The sequence below is a fragment of the Toxorhynchites rutilus genome, chromosome 3 (assembly GCF_029784135.1).
Source record: "Toxorhynchites rutilus septentrionalis strain SRP chromosome 3, ASM2978413v1, whole genome shotgun sequence".
NCBI classification, from domain to species: Eukaryota; Metazoa; Arthropoda; class Insecta; order Diptera; family Culicidae; genus Toxorhynchites; species Toxorhynchites rutilus.
In genome coordinates this window covers 168,232,549-168,250,776 of record NC_073746.1, presented here as the reverse complement: position 1 = coordinate 168,250,776, position 18,228 = coordinate 168,232,549, and the positions used below count along the sequence as shown (strand labels likewise).

The 18,228-nt window shown below is 38.5% G+C and overlaps 1 protein-coding gene across 5 annotated transcripts in view; it reads left to right on the top strand.

Moving 5' to 3' along the window:
- LOC129775254 (uncharacterized) overlaps positions 1-18,228 on the top strand; it is a 225,104-nt gene that overhangs the window by 50,324 nt on the left and 156,552 nt on the right. The window lies entirely within an intron of this gene.

Sequence of the window (18,228 nt, the reverse complement as noted above, 5' to 3'; positions counted from 1 at the left end):
GAAATAATTGAAGCGAACGGTCGAAGAAGTGCGTTAGCAGTGCATTTTCCATTGAATGGAAAAAGGAAGTTACGACAAGAGTAGGCTGATTTCTTGCGTACAGATTATAACTGAAGCAAGCTTAAATATCCAAAAAGGCAAATCTCGTAATACATGATACACTGATACATTAAGCATAAGGCCATTAGAAGGACTAGCATTTTGGAACAAATAATACTTTCTATTTGCGCACACTTTGAAAAAATAGATTCCAAAAAGCAAAGCTTCTAACTTGACTTGTTTGAACAAAATTTATTCCGGTCAGCTGCTACCGTTTCGTACCAAAAACCCTTTTTTTATTATTTTTCGTTTTCGGACAAATAAACAATGACGCTTGAACGTTATTACTGTATAATCTTCTTTGCGGTAATACTCCTTCGGAATCACGTTATCAGTGATGCTTCTCAATAATTTTCCGGACATTACATTTTCACCGTTTGTTTTCGTTCCTTTGGGGCGGCCAAGAGGGGTGGTGAAGCCCCAATTCCATGAATGCTAGCAAATTCCGCTGCGAATGCCCTTCAGCCGCATAATCCACTTGACTCGCCTAAAAGGCCTCCTCGACAGGAGTGTGTCTCACATGGAAGGTAAACAGAAATAACAAAAACTAAACCACATCGCATAAATATTTATGTGACGTTTATTTTTGTTCACTCTCTCTGTTTTGCCGCCCGATATTACGACTTGGCTTTGACGCTTCGAGCAGTCGTGCTTGCGATGTGTTAGGTATGCAGGCCAACCCTTTCCCCTGGTGCGAAAGTTCCGGCCACTAGTTTGGCTTTCCATCCTGGATCAAGCGTACGAAGCGATAGTGAAGAATTCGGTCAATACTCATCGGAATAAAATTTCTAATGGAAAACCAGAAAGTCTGATTTGTGTACACCGATTCAATCATGTAATCCCTCCGAAGGAATGAAAAATAAAGAAACAGTTCCAAGCTCCCCATTCATTCTATACGAGCTGAGGAAAACTTCGTTCTCGTACATTCCGAAGCATATTTTTAATTTCACAATGAACTTTCTCTTTGTTGGATCCACTTCGGGTGTGCATACGTGGATGAAGAAACATGTCTTAGTTGTTTTCGCCAAATCCTGTGAGACGGAAACACTCTGATGTATAATCCCTCCGGGGCAGCCAAGTTTTACCTTTCCGCTCTTTCAGCTGCTTTCTGCGGGAGATTCCACCATTTGGTATTCTTTTCTTCTCCCAAACGGCAAAATATAACGCAGCAGATGTTGACCTTGGGTGTGGTACTTCCGAACTCCGATTTCGGAATGAGGAGTTATTTTTTCTTCTTTCGAGCACGTGGATCAATTCTAGGTCTAACGTGAATTATTCATTTCAACGTTTTTCAGCTGACTTAGCAGAAGGAAACTCATAATCAAGATTCGCACAAATGTTAACATTCTTTTATGGAAGATGTTCCTCCTCGCCTTTGATGTGGGAACTTCCTGGAAAAGAAGCCCACACAACGAGTATGGAAATACACAATTAGGTAGCGCATTTTTTGTGCCAATTATTATCGGATCGTTCCCCTCGGTAGGGCTTTGAGAAGCCCCCGCATAAAGTATCGTTTGTAATTATACGTCTTTTTATAGAAAAAAAATTCACTTTAAATTATGAGATACTAATTTCCTCCGATGCTACCTTATCGAACATGGTCGAATAATCGAAACGGGTAATCGGGTTTTTCAATAAGAGCGCTACAAAAGTTTTTTTAAATAAAACAAAAACGGTTTTGGATATCAATGAAGATCTTTATTCATGTGGAAGTACATTTGATGCTATTATGTATGGAACACCACGGGCACGCCTGCAGAAGTCCAGACACTGAACTCAATTTTCGACGGTTTTCAAGCATAAATCGGCCGATACTGGTGCAATTTAACGTTCGATATTCGTACGAAGTTCATCAATCTTCGCTGGCTTGTTTGAATAGACCATAGACTTGACGTAGCCCCACAGGAAAAAGTCTAACGGCGTCAAATCGCACGACCGAGGCGGCCAATTGATTGGGTCATTTCGTGAGATAACACGCTCACCAAACTTGGTTATCAATAAATCGATTGTGAAATTCGCTGTGTGGCTTGTGGCGCCCTCCTGTTGAAACCACATATTGTCCAATCCGATATCATCCAATTCGGACCAAAACTATTCGGTACGGAAGAAGTACGTCCCAATGACGCCGCTGGACCATAAACCGTACCAACCCGTAATTTTTTTCGGGATGCAATGATGACTCATGGAGTACGTGTGGATTATTGCCTGACCAATAACGCTGATGATTTTTTGATGAAAATCCGGATCATTTTCAATTTGTTGCTCAGCCCAATTCAGGAACATACGACGCTTCTGGTGGTCAAGCGGATTCAGTTTATGCGTCATCCTTGCAAGGATGTAGGCCCAGATATTTTCGCAAAGTTCGCCACAACGACGTCACAGAGATGAGAACGATGTTTGAGAGAGTGATTTGGGTCTTCCTCAATTGATGCGTAGCGGCAGCAATATTCTCGACACAACGGGCACTTCTTTGTCTCACTGGCACGGGAACATTTTGTACTATGTCTGTGGATTCAATTTTTTCCACTAGACGCTCAATTGTTGATTTGGCAGGACGTAGCGCTCTTAAAGTTGAGGCCATTGACTCCGAATTTCGGTCGTAAATTTTAATAATCTCGACTCGTTGTTGGATCGTATATCTTCCCATTATGAAATGGCAAACCTTACTGAAGAGAATTGTCAAAAGAGCGGGGAAAAATATGGTGTCGTTTGCTGTCCCTATCGGTCTACTTTTGTAGCGTCCCTATTGCAATAGGGGTAGTGGGGGCAAAGTGGTCACCTGCTTGTTTGGTAGTATAACTATTGACCATAGATTCCGTATTGATAGTCACCTTATGTTTGAAGAATTTAATGACTTTTGAGTCACCCTGTACTTCAGTAGAGCTTTCGCATGTAAAAATACAAATAAAAACAGAAATTACTCTTGCGATAGCAATTCGGCCGTAGTTCTATGCGCATGGTATCTAAGGAATTGCTCGTGAAATTTAGTTTATTCAATCTGATATATTGGACAAATCATCAGTTTGGACGACTGTTCACATATTCAAGGGGGTGAACAGATATTTTGTTTAATCTCATTGATTAATTAGCATAGAAATTACTTTGATGTTTGGGGGCAAAGTGGGCATAGGTTAATAACGACTTACAATGTTCTGTTTACTGCAGCTGATATATCTCATCACATTCTGCTCTTGAAGAAGATCCTTTTGTGGCTTTGACCCTGGATAAATATGCTACTCAAGCTAAACCAAGCCTCATTATGCGGAACGTTATGTGTTTCTTACTACGTTTTTGTATGCAAGAGAAAATTTAAATTGAGACTCTTGGTGAACAGGCCAAGCTTATTTCATACATGTACCTACTATATCAAATATTATTTGAACAAATTTGGACGAAAAAAACGCATAAATCTATCCCCTTTAGCTTGATATGTAAAGTGACCACTTTACCTCCAAGCAAACAAAAAATTCGGGTTTTCACCTTTTTTTTTTTCTAATGATGAAAAGTGTACTGTTTTGAATTTTGTAATAGCAAAAGCCGTTTGCTATCTTGAAGAACAATGAGTTGAACTATAATATTCTTCGAGAAACGGGAATTGAATCGGTATGTGAACGCAGAAAATGGGCATATTCCTGACCACTATGCCCCCACTTCCCCTACCCGTTGTTATGGTTGTTCGAGAAGTTAAGGTTTTCACGCTATCCAATTGCATATCATAGGGCGCTTTTGAACGCTCAGCATGTAATGAAATGGCACTATAGGGGTAGTGGAGGCAAATTGGTGATGGGGGCAAAGTACTCACCTGCTTGTTTGGTAGTATAACTATTGGCTATAGATGCCGTATTCATAGTCACCTTATGTTTGAAGAATTTAATGACATTTGAGTCACCCTGTACTTCAGTATCGTTGTCGCATGTTAAAATATAAATAAAAACGGAAATTGCTCTCTCGACAGCCATTAGGCCGTAGTTCTGTGCGAATGGTATCTAAGGAATTTCTCGTAAAATTTAGTTTAATCCATCTGATATATTGGACAAATCATCAGTTTGGACGACTGTTCACATATTCTAGGAGAGGTGAACAGATATTTTGTTTAATCTCCGTGATTAATAATTTTTGATTTTTGTATGCATGAGAAAGTTCAAATTGAGACCCTAGGTGAATAGGCCAAGCTTATTTCATACATGTACTTACTATAGCAAATATGATTTGAACAAATTTGGACGAAAAAACGCATAAATCTATCCCATTTTGCTTGATATGCGCGAGTGGCCACTTTGCCCCCACTAGGTGACCACTTTACCTCCAAGCAAAACAAAAGTTCGATTTTTTTTCTAATGATGAAAAGTGTACTATTTTGAATTTTTATAGTAAAAGCCGCTTGCAATCTTGAACAACAATGATTGCAGCTGGAAGATAAGCAACTTGTTGCTTGTTTTTTTGATTTGTTATTTGGTCGGAGTTCTGTTCAATATTCGGATCTGCCTTCTTGGAGAAAACGATCGCTATCGTCTGATGCCATATTATGGGTTTATGGTTTGCTTTGGTTGAATGCAATTTCGTTTTTCTTACAGTCTGCTACACAGAATTTTTGTTTTGGAGCTATTGTCAATTATCCGAAAGACATGGTCATTTTACAGTCGATGGATTATTATTTTCTGCATTCAATGGTGTAAGTAACTCTATTTTGAAAAAAATGGCGCTTGGTTCGTTCTGGCTGAACCCCGACCATTTGTGCTTGTTATTTCTTTTTTGATTTGTAGTGAAGTAAGGATACCCTCGCTCAGATTATCATCCCTGAAGTTCTTAGTTTTTTAATCCTGAATGAAAATAATTGGCTGATATTCCTTGCACACTTAGTTTCGAATTCCCTACTCATATTCGTCCAGTATTAAAATTAATTCAATATATTCACAGTCAAAAATCCTTATCAGAAAAAAACCCAATCAAGATCCTTTGCAGAAACCCTCATTCATTATTTTTACGTAAAAATATGTTTATTCCTCCCTAAAATGTGAATTTTCCCCTAAAATGTACAATGTTTTTCCCAGTTTCGCAAATAAAGAGCCAAATATCCGGCTGTTAGATATTCGGCTATCCGGCCTCGAAGCTTGTCGGATATCCGGTATTCGACCGTGTTTCTTTCAATTGATTATTACTAGTAGTAGTACTAATATAACTTCGTCTAGATATCAGGAGGGTAGAAGGGAATCTCGTCTATCAAATTATGTGGCGCAAAATCTGTCTGCAAAACCTTGGGTATCGTAAGAGAAAGTCAATGGGGAGGATTGATCAAATCAGACAGGACCTTTTCAAGAGTTAGGCAATCATTGCCGAATAATGAATAATGATAATACAGGGTAACTTCGATATAACGTACATTTCACTTACAAATTAGTACGTTGTATCGAATTGTGATTAAAGGTACAAAACATGTTTTAGTATCAAAATACAGTTAATTTATTGCTCTTTCAGAGAAATAATATTCAAAAAATCATTCCTTTACACTTTGCAAATGTGTCATTATATCGAGGATACGTAATATCGAAGTTCCCCTGTACTAATAAAAAATAATGAACTTTGTACAGAATTTATTGATGTTTTCTGTCTTCCGATTTTCAATCGAATTATTGAAAAATTCTTCATTAGAAAAAAGATTTGTTTTATTCTTTCACAACATTTTCCTGTACTAAAATGATCTACTGAACCGTTCTTGGAATCAAATGATCAATCATCATGATAAGGTTAATTGGATTTGCTATTTTTTTATTTTTTGCTTAATAAATGCTATGTTAATCTACAAAACCTTTAAAACAGGAAAAAAAACGTTTTTTTACTTTCTTTCCAATATTGTTATTTACTACAGCTACACATAATAAGATAGAAACATCCAAGTATTACATCTCAAAACTTAAAATTTGAAAGTTACAGCATTTCTTAAATTCTTTTGACTTCGGGATCTGTTCCTTTAATTTTTTGTCGAGTGTATAATTAACGACAGAGTATTGCATACTAGGAATAAGATTCAGAGACATAGTTTTATTGAAAAACTATTATTGAAGTATTATTTCTATCCTATTAACACTTCTTCCACGTGACTCCGAATATTACCATAATAGGTACACTTATTACGAAACTCCAGTAACACAATTTTTACATGGAAGTGACATTTTCAAACTCTTTTTTTAAACAATTCGGTCAATTAATATCAGTAATATCAGTGAGAATCTTTAAGAACGGAGTTCTAACTGCTAGCCAAACTATACTTTAGTATACTTTCGAGCTGTAATAGAGTATTTATTCGCAAATTTCTGTAATTTGGTGATATATTTCCTCCATAATTGGTACACTTACCTCACTTCAAATTTTTGGAAACAACTCTGCAGTAGTTTTCTTCAAATGGTGACTTTTACGAGACACCAAAACGATGGAATTGAAGTCTCATTAAGCTTGAATTCTTGACTAATTATTAAAGATGCACCATTCCGAAAACAAACCAATCAATTTTTGAACAGTTTGTGGGTTTCTCAATTGGCAGATAAATTTTACATCATCAACATAGCCTAATCTTGTTCCATAAGGCAACACTCAAATGACGCCATGAATGAACAACGAGAATAGCAAATATCTCCAAATGCTAACTTCAAGCAGCCTTCAATGTCTATATGCCATTTAATGGATAATTGAATACATTTTTAAGAGCCGTCGATAGACCTAGGTTTTTTTTTTTGTAATTTATGGGAAACAAGTATTTGAAAAACAGGTAGTTTGAAGCGTTGTTATGTCACAAAAATAGAGCCTTTTCTAGTTTACCAGACGAACTTAAGTTCAAACATTTTTATACTTCGCTTGCTGTTAGCAAACGATGATAGTCAACAAGCCATCTCATTAAAAATTGTCGGCCCACAAATAGAGACCCCCACAAATAGTGTCTCAAAAAATAGTGTCTCAAAAAGTTGTTGTTACGTTGTTCTTTTACTACAAACACTGCGTTTTCATGTATAAATAACACAAAATTAAACTATGTTATAGTAAAATTGATATAATTTACTACAAGAATCATCAGTTGGAGAATATTTTATAATTCGGTTGGCTTGTTGTCAGTCAAATACTTTTTAGACATGACAACACTTGACTTTTTGCTGTTTGGGACTGTTGAACACTAATCTATATATATAAAAATGGATTTCTGTCTGTCTGTCTGTCTGATTTTTATGGACTCGGACACTACTGAACCGATCGGCATGAAAATTGGTATGTAGGGGTTTTTGGAGCCGGGGAAGGTTTTCGTGATAGTTGTAGACCCCTCCCCCCACTCTAAGGGGGTGCTGCCGTACAAATGAAACACAAATTTCTGCATGACTCGAGAATTGATCAAGCAAACGAAACAAAATTCGGCATGTGGAGGGTGCAATAAATGATTCTATGGTGGTTAGATACTTCTCCTCCCTCTCTTAGGGTGGGCTGTCATACAAATGAAAAACAAATTTCTGCATAACTCGAAAACTAATCAAGCTAATAGAGTTAAATTTGGCATGTGAAGATTTTAGGGGACACGAAACGTTTCTATGGTCAATAGATACTCCTCCCCTTTCTCTAAAGGGAAGAAGAGAGAGGGGTTAGATATGAACTTGCGCTTAGTAAGAAAACGTGAGTGTTTGAAGGTATTGATAACATAAAACAAATTTTGGGCGGGACGAAGTTTGCCGGGTCAGCTAGTGAAATGAAAAGTGAAAAATTAGTAATATGTAACCGATTACTCGCGGTTGGCTCGAGGTTAGTATTACAAGTGTTCTCATAATTGGTATGTTACAGTCTTCGATGCTCTATACGTGTGTCCGACACGGGCTACTTCCTATTGGGATGCAGCTGACCATTAATCAGCAACGCTCCCTAGTCTGTACCCCATATCTAGCGTGGTGCGTCTTTCTCGACTCGAGGAATCCAGGATAGAATGGTCACTAGCCGGCGCAATCATCAGTTCGTGTAGAGTTGTCATGAGCGGTACAACCTTTGGCTCTTGTTGAATGATCAGTGGACTGCACAACCTTTGGCCCGTGCATCTGTAAAGAGTGTGTGTATGTATTGCCGCGACTAAGTGAAAGTTTATCGATCGGATAGGAGGGATATGAAACGGGGACACAACGAAGGAAACATCATTAAACGTTGACATCGGCGTTTCTGAGGAACAGGTATAGATGAAGCAGAAGATCAGGATCCCGGCTACCTAAGATATCCCGGACGGGGATATCCGATTGTCTGCCTTTTGCTCTCAGTGCTCTAGAGAGCTGAGAGCGAGCAGCATGGAACCGGATACACGACCAGACAACATGCTCGATGTCGTGGTAGCCATCGCCACAATCACAAAGATTGTTTGCTGCGAGCCCAATGCGATAGAGATGCGCGTTTAGGTTGTAGTGATTGGACATAAGCCGAGATATCACGCGAATGAAATCACGACCTACATTCAATCCCTTGAACCATGCACTCGTCGAGACCTTAGGGATAATCGTGTGTAACCAACGACCGAACTCATCTTCACTCCACATGCGCTGCCAACTAACGAGTGTGTCCTAACGAGGAATGTGAAAAAAATCATTATAGGCAATTTGCCTTTCAAAAAGTGTGCCTTCTGAAGCGCCCACCTTAGCTAGCGAGTCCGCTTTCTCATTCCCCGGAATCAAGCAATGAGAGGGAACCCATGCTAAGGTAATCTTGAATAATTTTTCGACCAAAACACTCAATAGATGTCTTATTCTTGTTAGGAAATAAGATGAGCGTTTATCAACTTTCATTGAGCGGATTGCCTCTATTGAGCTGAGACTGTCTGAAAAAATAAAATAATGGTCGATGGGCAGTGTTTCAATGATCCCTAGAGCATAGTATATCGCACCCATTTCTGCGACATACACGGAACAAGGATCTTTGAGTTTGAAAGAGGCACTGGAATTTTCATTGAAGATGCCGAAGCCAGTGGACCCGTTTATGTATGAACCGTCAGTAAAGAACATTTTATCAGATCCAACTTTCCCATATTTTTCCGAAAATATCGACGGAATAACATTGGAGCGTAGGTGATCTGGTATTCCATGGATTTTTTGTCGCATGGACAGATCAAAAATGACAGAGGAATTGCAAAAGTATGGGAAGCAAACTTGGTTGGAGATGCCTGGTGAAGGGTGCACGTCGTGGGTAAGGTACTCATGGTATAAAGACATAAAACTTGACTGAGGAGTCAGCTGGAGTAGATTTTCGAAGTTATCAATCACCAATGGATTCATGATCTTGCAACGGATGAGAAATCTGTAGGATAATTCTGTGAACCGAAGAGTAAGCGGGGGTACTCCTGCCAAAACTTCGAGACTCATCGTATGTGTCGAATGCAAACACCCCATGGCTATACGCAAGCAACGATATTGTATCCTCTCCAGCTTGATAATATGAATCCTGGCAGCTGATCGGAAGCAAAAACTGCCATATTCTAACACTGACAATATCGTTGTTTTGTACAACTGAATGAGGTCTCCTGGATGGGCACCCCACCATGTTCCGGTTATTGTTTGAAGAAAATTGATTCTTTGCTGGCATTTCTGTTTCAAATACGCAATGTGTCTCCCCCAGGTACATTTAGAATCAAAATATACACCCAGGTATTTGAAAAACATAGAGTGTTGGATCGTTTTGCCGGATAGGTAAAGCTGGAATTGGGCGGGTTCGTGCTTCCTAGAAAAAACGACCATTTCAGTTTTCTCCGTAGAGAATTCGATACCCAGCTTGAGGGCCCACGTGAACAGATTGTTCATGGTATCTTGCAACGACTTTTGCAGAGCGACGGGATTAGTACCCGTGATGGAAATAACTCCATCGTCTGCAAGTTGTCTCAGCGTGCAGTCTCTAGTTAGACAATCATCCATATCATTGACGTAAAAACTGTACAAGAGGGGGCTTAGGCAGGAGCCTTGTGGTAGGCCCATAAAACTGTAACGAGAAGATTTCGAGCTGCCATGAGAGAAAATCATGTGCTTTTCTGACAGTAAATTGTACAGGAAATTGTTAAGAATTGGTGAAAGTCCACGATTATGAAGCTTCTCTGAGAGAATTTCCATGGAAACTAAATCAAATGCCCCTTTGATATCGAGAAAAACGGAAGCCATTTGTTCTTTGCGAGCAAATGCGATTTGGATTTCAGAAGATAGCAGCGCGAGACAATCATTCGTCCCTTTACCTCGGCGGAAGCCAAACTGCGTATTTGACAGCAAATTGTTCGTTTCGACCCACTTGTCTAAACGAAGTAGAATCATTTTCTCTAACAATTTGCGAATACAGGATAACATTGCAATCGGCCTATACGAGTTGTGATCGCAAGCCGGCTTGTTGGGTTTTCGTATGGCTATCACTCTCACTTGTCTCCAGTCATGCGGGACAATATTCAGCTCCAGAAACTTGTTGAACAAGTTCAGCAAACGCTGTTTTGCCAAGTCGGGAAGATTCTTCAACAAGTTGAATTTAATCTTGTCCGACCCCGGAGCTGAATTGTTACATGAGAGGAGGGCAATTGAGAATTCTACCATTGAAAATTTCTCATAATCGCATTGGAGCGGAATATCGCGTACGACGCTTTGTGCAGGAACAGAATCGGGACAAACCTTCCTTGCAAATTTGAAAATCCAACGGTCAGAGTATTCCTCACTTTCATTGGTATGGTTCCAGCCACGCATTCTCCTAGCCGTATTCCAAAGAGTACTCATAGCGGTCTCCCTTGACAAACCATTGACGAACTTCCGCCAATATCCACGCTTTTTTGCTTTAATCAGACCTTTTAGTTTGGCTTCTAGAGCTTGGTACTTTCGAAACCATTCCACTAATCCAGTTTTCCTGAATTTTTTGAAAGCGGATGATTTTTCAAGGTAGACCTTTGAACATTCCTTGTCCCACCAAAGTGATGGAGGACGACGTCGGAAAGTGGTAGCCGGTACACGTTTCTTTTGAGCTTGAAGTGCGCTATCGTAAATCAAACTTGATATAAAATTATACTCTCCAAGGGGAGGAAGTTCATGCATCGAAATGATTGCTTCAGATATTATTTCTGCAAATTTTCTCCAGTCAATATTCTTCGTGAGGTCATACGCAATATCGACTGACTCACTAAATTTTGATTCATTGGCGATCGATAAAATTATTGGTAGGTGATCACTACCGTGGGGATCTTGGATTACCTTCCATGTGCAATCCAGGGATAATGAAGAAGAGCAGAGAGATATGTCTAGCATGCTTGCCCGTGCAGGAGGGTTGGCTATCCTAGTTGCTTCCCCAGTATTTAAAACTGTCATGTTGAAGTTGTCGCACAGATCATAAATCAACGTGGCACGGTTGTCATCGTAGAGTGACCCCCATGCTGTTCCATGGGAGTTGAAGTCACCTAAGATTAACCGCTATGCTAAGATTAATCGGTATGCTGATACATAATAGTATTAACACTAAACCTACCATCATTTTTTATACACCGATTCCTACTACTGGTGGTCAAATGACCGCTTTTCGAAAATACGTTATGTTTTCTTAAATTGATTATGAATAATACATAATTTTGCATAGACAATGAAACACAAAATAATTATCATGTAATAATCATAAAATAATTATTTTTTCTGGGTTTAGGAAATTCATTCAACATTTTCCACAAACATATTTTTTTGCATGTAGAACATATGTTTATTATCTATTCTTTTACCAACATCCAATTTGACAGGTTTTCCGTCTCTCAGAATTTGTACTTGATCCTGCTTAAGTTCTCTCCAAACTTTTCATGTGTTGTTCCTGAAAATCTTGGTATTCGGTGGCAAGTTCCTACGCAACTGAAATATAAATTCTTGTGGTGATATGTTTTATCTCATTGTCTGCTTGTATAAAATCCCACCATGTTGAAAAATACATGGACAGGCCATCTTTGAGATATCTATTTTTTGTTATACTTTTTAGACTGTTTGGTTTGTTATATCCACACCATATTTAGTTTTGTTATAATATGAAATAGTCTCAGGTTTATATTTACCTATTTTTCTAATTTTTACGAACTTACGTTTCTCAGAGTTTTCTTTTTCGTGCATTTCAGACCATAGTTCGTTGAGATCGTTTATTTCTTCTAACAACATCCTTTTTGCCATGCTAGGAATAAAATTATGCATTTGTATTTTTATAATCCGTCAATAATAACTAAAAAAAATTACTAAAATTATTACTTACTATTTTTATCTCTTTATTACTCAAGTATGACTTGAAAACAAAACTTAAAATGAGTAGGAAGTTTCAGTTTCAAAACAAAAAACTTTAGAAAAAATCATATATTCTCCAGCGTCAAATGACCACTCATGGTAGGTAAAGGTATCATACATATGATTATCAGGAAAAACGAAAGAAGAAGAGAAATAGAGTTTGAGAAATAAAGTTGCTTTATAATATAGAAAAAGTCGTGCAGTAACTCCACATTAAATGGAAACCTGGAATTTAAAAATTTTGATTAAAATTACGAAAGCGGTCATTTGATCGCTCTGGTAGGTTTAGTGTTAAACGTCATTTTCAACACGCAAACATAAACACCCTTGCACAGATACGCGCAGATGCACACACACATAGAAGGTTTCTGATATCAAAATCAAATGCGTTCCTCTGGTAATGAGAACCGCCCGATGAGGCAAGCTTGTGCGAGTCATTGATGGCAAGCGCCAAAGTGAACGTGTTGAATAATTACAAAATAAATACTGGGGGTCGATTTTGAACCACCTTTTGGAGGTCGGTTCAGAACCACTTCGACTTTTGACGTAGGACTACGTCTTTGATTTCTATATAGGGGGTCACTCTACAAAAAATGTAACGTTTATTAAGAGTTTTCAAATGCATATTACGCAGATTCGATACGATATATGTTATAATATATTTAGACGGCAAATTTATCCACATTTTTTTTCGGCTGAGACATCAACAGTGAAAATAATAAAACAAGTGAGCAATTTAACAAATAAAAGAGGTATGTTTTTCTTCCAACTTCGTTCCCATGAATGTTGTATGTAACACAAAATTGCGTGCAATAATTCGTTCTATCTAACAAATTAGCAAGATGTTAAAGTAATCAGATGCATCACTCAAACTTCATGCAAGATTTCATCAAAGCAACGAGGAAAGTATCACCCATACTGTGATCGTTCATTGATTAGGAGGAGGCAGCGATTATCATGCGAAGACTTATTGAGATCGGCATTACATCGCATCTCAAAAATGAAACGAATTGAAATATTAATATTCTTCATGACTCATATTCGTAATTCTCAATGACTCCTTCCAATGATTCCTTCTATGATAGTTTGAGTAGTAGAACCAATACGACTTGATTGTGATAAACTGCAAACGAACATTATTTCACCGAAAAAGCTTCTGTTCCCGATGCCTAATAACAAGATTAAGACGAAGGAAAGAAATCACAATAACATAGCTATTCAATAAAAATAAAACAACTTCATGATTTCATGTGCATTTTACCTCAAAATATCATGAAATTGTGAGCATTTTCAACTTGTTTTTTCGTTTCTTCTCGACAAATTTCATATTCAATGTAATCAATGACGATATAATTTTTTTTTTGTTTGCAGCTTTCACGTATACTTCATCTACCATTCCATCCTGTTATGTGTCCCACTGATATTCATTAATCATTTTCATTTAGACAGTTGAACTCCCTGCCAGAAGCTTATTATTTTTCTTTATTCGTTACAAACCGTTCGAAAATTAAGAGTACATACAACAAACGGCCTTTTCAGGGCTACTATTTAGAGTTTCAATAGAGTTAAACAGATTTCTGAACAATGAAAAGAATTACATTTAAAATAACCAAGTGTTCTGAACAATCACAATCCTACGTCAAACTTCCGTGGCATTTCGTGTATTGCAGGTAACCGGTAAATTCAATTTGTATAGCTTATTTTGATAAACATAATAATAATAATTTAATAAAAATAAGCCATACGAATTGCCTTATTTCGTAATTTTTCGCAGTCTAAAAGAACATTGAATTCATTTTCCATACAGAAAAAAAAATCCTCAATAAAAACGTAAAATGGCGACAAAACGCCAGAATGCAGAGAGCAAAAAAGTCATCATATTATCGAATTGTCAGCGTTTTGTCAGCGTTTTGTCAGCTTTCATTTGACAATTCTGCAGAATTCGGTAGGAAACACCGTTCCTGAGATACAAAGGGGTATAGGTTCAGGCCCCGACGTTTGGAAAGGCGAGGAGAGATCTCAGAGGAAAGTGAGAAGTATACAGGGTAATACAAATCATAAAAAATAGTACATAGCTTGCCTCAATACGGTGAAATTCATACTTAATAGACTTCATTGATTTTGTGACGTGACAACACTATGTGAGGACTGTTTTTTTCGCACAGAGTACGTTGTCACGTAACAAAATGCATGCCGATTTTTGCAAAGTTTTTGCTTGTTTGAAAAACTGAATATACAGGGATCCACATTCATTTTTTGTTGACATAGATCATAGAACGAAGCTCATTCGTATGTTTTGGAACGGAACTGCAAATACAACATTATTATTCAAAAGTCAGAAACCGCAAAAAATCAGGTGTTGTCACGTCACAAAAGTATTGGACTGACAACAAGAGAATTCAACTGTAAAATATTCTCCAACTGGTAATTCTTGTATGAAATTTCCTCTATTTTACTTCGACATTATTTACTTTTTGGGAATCGTGTGAATTATAAGTGAAAACGAGAAATAAACTGTTTTTAGTGAGTCGAAACGTTGTCACGTCACTCTGGAATGGGGTATATAATCGAGTCCGTCCGTATATCAAAAATCGTTTAAAAGTGTGGTTCATTCACATGGTTACCAGCATGTTGAAGGATGAGTTCCCATCGTTTCACAAACCTCAAAGATTTATAAATAAGGCTGAGTATAAGTTGACATTGCATTGTTTGGGAGTAAAAACGTATTGTACCAACTCCCCTGTATCAGTTCATGTAAATAAAAATAGGTTTCATATTCTATCTTTGATTCCGTTTCTGTACATCTACATCAAAAAAGTTAAAACCTATCATCAAAATGTTCTGCTACTAATTTTCATTTTCAATCAACTAAATTACCCAAGGTCGAATGAACGGGTACATTCCTTCTCAAGCGTGATTCGAAATACATTAATCATCACGACGAAAGTTATCATAAAAACTCATCGCTCCAGAAGTAAAATAGTATTGATGAGTTCGAATAAAAGTCAGAAGAGTTTCAGCCAGGCAAACCCCTTTTTTTTCCTTCCACATTCAAGTGGTACAATATAAAGCTTCAGAATTCCCGTGCGCTCAGTTGTGGCTACAACCATCCTTTCAAAAGTTGTTAGCATGAATGAGTAACCCCTTTTTTCACGGAAAAATCTAGAAACATTTTCCACACATAGTTGCGCATAATTATTCTCGCAATGAAGCTCCCGGACGGCGGCTCGCTGGGAGTGTTGAAGGCTTATACTTGTACGTTGTATTTTTTTTTCGCCATATCCGGCAAACCCCGAAGTGTATCGCAGTGCAAAAGTGAGTGAGTGTTTAGAGGGAAGCATAAAAACGCCCGACACTTAAATGAGTTGTCGAGGAGTGGATGTTCTTCCGGCAGAAATGTTGGGACAGTGGGATTGGTGTGCTCCAATATTGGTTCAGTTTTCGGACCAATTGCTTTTTTCACTTTGTTCCTCTGTTCAACCTGGATGAACTTTTAATCATCGATTCATAAGAAACTTCGAATTTTGTCAAATTAATTGCAAGGCACATACAGTGAAATTGCGACCGTTGTTCTTTAAAAGCTGACATAAGTCTATAATTGCTATAGTATAGTGGAGGCCGACCTGAAACATGAGATACTTTAATTGGATTTTACAAGGTAGAAAACTGTTTTTGTTATCAGTAACCGGCTGTTATGTCCAATTCCTACTGGTGTTGAAAGTATTTATGATTTAGTTAAATATCAGTCGTCATTGGAGATTGAATTACATTATAAAGTAATTGGTAATAAGAAAATAGTTGGAATTACTATTGCCATCGACAATCGACTAACATTATGAAAATCTAAAAACTTACAGAACACATTGTTGCACGATAACCCTTTTTATCCTGCATTTTAATGTCTGACCCAAAGGAAATGATTATCACTTCAACAAATACCGAAAACGTTCTAGATAGGACATATGATGTTCTTTCGAACGGTAAAAGCTCGTCTTTTAATAATGGTGAGGAACATCGAATCATCTCTGTTATTCAAGGACCCGCCAGTCTTGATTCTAAAGGGTGTGTCACATCAAATTGCATCACGGAAAAAACGCTGTAGAAATTTAATTTTTAGGAATTATATCTTCAGCTTTCGCTTATAATCAGATAAGAGTGTATAGATCACGTTGGCCTTGCTTCACTGTCAATTTTTCGTAAATTTGGATAAATGTCGTCGAACGAAAAAGAGCGTCGTGAATTAATCCTGTGCACTCATTTCGAGAATCCGGAGTTGTCACATCGGGACATCGGTAAGATGCTGGGAATCGTCCAATCCACGGTCAGCAGAGTACTAAAACGATACTTCGAGAACCTAACCATCGACCGGAAGGTGAAGAACGGCAAAAATGGGAGCATCAGTGAAAAAGATCACAAGCGCGTAGTTAAGCAGTTTAGACGTGATCCGAGAAGTTCGGTCCGGGATGTCGCCAATAAGCTGAATTTGTCAAGTTCATTCGTCCAGCGGACCAAGCAGCGGGAGGGCCTGCGTACATACAAGGTTCAGAAGGCTTCTAACTGCGACGAAAGGCAAAACATGGTGGAGAAGACGCGAGTCCGGAAGCTGTACACCGAAATGCTGACGAAGCCGCATTGCCTGGTAATGGACGACGAAACCTACGTCAAAGCGGACTTTCGTCAGCTTGCGGGCCTGTTGTTCTTCTCCGCAGAGGACAAATTCAGCGTTCCGGAGGAGATTCGCAAGCAGAAACTATCCAAGTTTGCCAAAAAGTACATGGTGGGGCAAGCGATCTGCTCTTGCGGAAAGCGGAGCGCCCCCTTCGTGATGACCGGCACGGTAAACGGGCAGGTTTACCTTAAGGAGTGCCTACAGAAGCGCTTACTACCACTATTGAAGCAGCACGAGGGCCCGACCATCTTCTGGCCGGATCTCGCTTCGTGCCACTATTCAAAGGACGTGTTGGAGTGGTACGAAGCCAACGGGGTCACCTTCGTGCCAAAGGAAATGAACCCGCCCAACGCGCCGGAGCTTCGCCCAATAGAGAAATATTGGGCGATTATGAAGCAGGCCCTCCGGAAGAACCCAAAAGTTGTCAAATCGGAGGCGGACTTCAAGAGAAAATGGATTTCTGTTCAAAAAAAACTACAACCTGACGTTGTACAGAACCTTATGGACGGGGTAAAGAGGAAGGTGCGAGCATAGGGCTTGGGCTCGAAGTATGAATAAAAAGAAAATGCCAAAAGTTGTTTAATAGTTTTTATTTTACTGTCTAAAATTTTTAAAAGGATCGGTCTACTGGGCGAATTTCTACAGCGTTTTTTCCGTAATGCAATTTGATGTGACACACCCTTTATTCGTTGCACGCTTATTAATCTCGTCCGTGTCGATTCGTTATCTGGAACCATTTCACATTCTTACGTTGTGTCCCCATAATCGACCAATTTTTGCAGGGCTTATGGAGAGCGACTCTCTCGGAAAATTTGAAATGTTTTCTGATTTCACATTTCACATTACTAATGAAAAATGTAGTCCTGCCGCCAAAAGGTCACCATTTTGTGTATCCTCTAGCACACCTATCGAATCCATTTCCACACAAACTATTCGAGGTGTAATTGCACACCGATTACCAATAACATGTTCGGGAGTGTTTTAGATAATACGATAGAACACAACAATTCAATCATCCCTGATGAACGAAGAGAAAAAAAATGGGAGATGAATGAGAAGGCACAAAACCGCTAACTGCTATAACTAGTGGAGCAGCGATCGAAGAACAGGTGCGCTCCCGGTTGGTAATGTAATTGGTTTCCGGCTGATAAATGGCTAGTATTAATCAATCAGCCGGTAGACTGTTCC